The sequence below is a fragment of the Barbus barbus genome (genome assembly GCF_936440315.1).
Source record: "Barbus barbus genome assembly, chromosome: 31".
NCBI lineage: Eukaryota > Metazoa > Chordata > Actinopteri > Cypriniformes > Cyprinidae > Barbus > Barbus barbus.
Genome location: NC_136759.1, coordinates 27,594,909 through 27,598,906, shown reverse-complemented (window position 1 = coordinate 27,598,906; position 3,998 = coordinate 27,594,909). Strand labels below are relative to the sequence as shown.

Genomic DNA, 3,998 nt, shown 5'->3' with positions numbered 1-3,998 from the left:
GAACCAGCGCCTGTGACCCATATTACCCTTTAATCATCCGTCACCGCACATGTGCGAGCATTTAAACGAGCATCAAGCACAAATAAACGCATGCGAACGCGTCTATGTAGGTAAAGCAGCGCATAATGAATGAGAGCGAGGGGCCGTTCATTCAGGACGCGTTCAGGGACGCGTCCTGAATTAACGCGCGGCCCCTGGATCGCATGCGTTCGGTCTCACCTCCGAGAAATGCGTCACTTCATCTGATGCCAGTGCTGTTACTCCAGATCCATCGACGGAGGTTTGTGGAGGAGTCCAGCACATCGCATCGCTATATGATCCATAAGTGAGCAGTATAGAGACGGATACATGAAGCGCGCACATCTATTCTCCAGGCAATGCAGCTGCTCTTAAAGGGGACGCGGCGCGATTTCTGATTGGTCCTTAAATGGACCACGTCATGAAGTCATTGGTCACCACTGAGTGAAGGTGATTCAGAGCATCCTCCTCCTCCATCAGGATCAGATCACATGAGTGTATAGACCCTGCTGCTGTGTGTTCATGGAATAGGGAGAGCAGGGACAAAAGTACCATTTTTCAGAAAAACATCATTTAAAAAGATAATGTTGTAGACAGAGATATATTTTTGTTGTGGCCTATAACTCAGAAGTGTTGTCTATCAATACCAGGTGGTATTTTGTACAAATGTAGAACGATATCAGTATAATTTCACTTTGAACATAAGTTGCACATTGTTACTTTCAACCCCGTCAGTTGGGACGAAAGTAACACAACAATACAAGCTAGATTTTGTGTGTTACTCTTGTTTGTATTAAATTTGCATGACTATGACCTTGTTAATATGTAACTGCAAACATATTTTGTCCTTTATCTTTGCAAAAAATATTAAATTACATTTTCATTTTAAATTTGTACTTATACAAACTTGAATTGTTTAAAATACTTATTTTTATTAAATTTCTTTTTATAAAACGTTTTATAATAGATTGAACAATATGAAAAGTAAATAAAATTAGCATAATATAAATTCTCAGCATCATGTAACAGTAGGCCTATTCATGTTTCCATCCAGTTGTTTTATGCATAAATTCAAAATGTGCATAAAAACATCTGGAAACACTGCAAATTCATAGGTGGAGGTGGACAAGCTAAGGTATGGCTAAAACTTAAATATGACTAAAGTAAATGTGACATAGCAGCTGCCCTGAGACTGATGTTCCTGACAGATAGGCCTATGTCCAGAAACGCCCTCTCATGAACATCTGGCTGAATCAGACCTCTGTCTGTCTCTCTGACCCTCACTCTTTTAGGACATAAACATGTTTTAATAAATGATGCAAGACACAGAAAGTCGCAGCGGGACAAAAGAAACACGTGTTGTCACTGTAGGAGGGACAAAGGTAACAAGTGTGACAGGAACTCCTGACATTTAAAACCAATTTAACATTTAAAACTCTGAAAAGGCAAACAACAGGATGTGTTACAGCTCTAAATAACCTGTAGACTGATCATTACTGTGACACGTGAAATGAGAAACACAACAAAATTAATTTGAAAAAATTGCATAATTGACTTATTGTAGGCTACTCGAAAACTGCTTTCTGGACCTAACCTCGGGAAACAATGAAGAAATCAGGTGATATTTCTCAGCTCCATCAAGGCTTGCGTGCTGAATGTGCTGTCATAGTTGTCATAGCAACCCTACTAGCTTGTGCTTACTGTATACTATATACTGTATGTCGTTTATGTACACCCATTACATATACCATATTGACCCGAATATAAGACAACCCTGATTATAAGACGACTGATTATTTTTCTTAAATTATTTCCATATTGCATATTTTTTCCTATTTTAATTTTTGTTTTGAATGTATGGTAAATACTGGAAAAATTGACCAACAATCACATTTAAAATGTACACTTTTTGATAGCCCATCTGAATTATATAACATTTAGGCTATCCATCTCATAGTAGCCTACCAAAATGTCATTATCAGTAGAAGTGAAATCTTACTGTAGTCTTCAAATCTGGGTACGGTCTTATGTTTTAAAATCACATACAGAGGAAGTTTGTTCCCATCAGGTTAACATGAGTCACGACTCATGCTGCTGTAAGATGTTCTTTTTCTTTTGTTTTCACTTGCGATCTTCTCTAATGAGCTATAGATATGTAAAAAACAGGCTTCTGCCCAAACCAATTAGATGTACTAACATAGCACATAATGTTATATCACAGTCTATCCTGGATCTCCATGCCAGTTGCATTTTTACACACAATAACAACACAATGTCCAAATACTCACAGAACCACAAAGGACTGTGGGAGGAGAGCAAATCCACACGTTCATGAAGAGTTGTACTCTAGACACATGTGCTTTTCTCATCAAACAACACAGGTTTCATGGCACAAACTCAGCGTCTCAAACACACATCTGCTACTTACTTTAAAAATACAGTGTGTTCTGTGAGATTCAGTTCTTAAACCAGACAGCCTTGTCAAGTAACAGAAGAAACATGAATCATGTTAGAAACAGACAAACTCTTCAGAACGAGGCTGTGAGTCTACAGACAAGCTTGGAGCACAAGAGCAGGCAGTGAACACACATTCATTCTGAGCATCTTAGATGGAGCTTAAACAGAACAGCTGAGAGATTCATTATCATCAGCGTTGGGAAGTAACTTACATGTAACTAAATTCATTGTAATCAGTTACTGAGAAAAAAAGTGTAATTAAATTAAAGTTACTTAAGGGGATCAACACACACACACACACAGACACACACACACACACACACACACAAACACTCACTCACACACACACTCACTCACACACACACACTCTCACACACACACACACACACACAAACACTCACTCACACACACACTCACTCACACACACACACACTCTCACACACACACACAATTGATTTCTTTCATAAATTGCATTGACTGCTCTCAAATCTGAGACACCAATGTTTTCAGGAGTTTAGGACAATAGGACACATGCTTATTCGATAACTGTTTTATTTCCTATTTGGGTTTATGTACATACTTTATAACTAGGCAAAGATTTGATTTCAAAACAGTATCATAAGCTATTTACTAAACTATTTCTTGTGATGGTTTTAAATCTGTATTTAACCTCAGAATGATCTCAAAATTAGTCTGATTTTGTGGTGGCTGTGCTTTAAAAATTTAATTATTCTAATCTTATTTCAAAAGATGATGGATTTCGAGTGACAGTTCTGTCATCTTAACCCTGCCTGCTTTACATGTTTCAAAATGATTTACAGTTGAAAACATTAGACATTTAGAAAAGTAATACAATGTAATCAGTTATATTACTTTTATAAAGTAATTAAAATAGATACACTACTTATTACATTTTAGATAACTAGTAATCTGTGACCTATTACATCTCCAAAGTGACCTTCCCAACACTGTACATCATACATGTGTGTCTAAACAAGACATGTGGGATTCTGGAGTTTTGAGCTCAGCATCAGCACTACATCATGCACTGGAGTTTGTGTTCTCATTAATACCATGTTTCTTGGATCCGCTTGAGTAGCAGGTTCATGAATACAGTCACTGTTATCACTGACTCTCTCAGTCTAATAGATATCACATCAAACGTGCTGCAGGTTCAGGGAGTCCCATGCAGCTCAGATTAAACTCACAAGCAGCTGCAGTGAAGATCAGTCTCTCGCATCACTGCATCGGACACTCTCTGATTGGCTGGGTCCGGTCACATGGGCTGAGACCTCCGACAGACGATGTCACAGGAAATCAGGCAGCCCAGTGTGATGATGCGGCTCTGCTTCTACAGCATGCTGGGAAACGCAGGAGCAGAGGTCACACGGGTCAAATGAAACGAGGAGCCGCAGCTTCACTAAAGAAGTGCTTTCTGAATCTCACTGTCATGTCTCTCTCAGACAAACAACACACTAAATCTAACTTTACGCACAAAAGGCATCCGACCAATAACCCGGGCC

General features: G+C 38.7%; 1 protein-coding gene across 1 annotated transcript in view; it reads right to left on the bottom strand.

Annotated features, from left to right (window-relative positions):
* The window catches only part of sh2b2 (SH2B adaptor protein 2), a 39,931-nt gene extending 39,531 nt beyond the window's left edge, over positions 1-400 (bottom strand). The window contains exon 1 of the mRNA XM_079387156.1: positions 220-400. The gene's annotated coding sequence lies outside the window, so the exon portion shown is untranslated. The remainder of the gene's footprint in view (positions 1-219) is intronic.
* Positions 401-3,998: the final 3,598 nt, after the last annotated feature.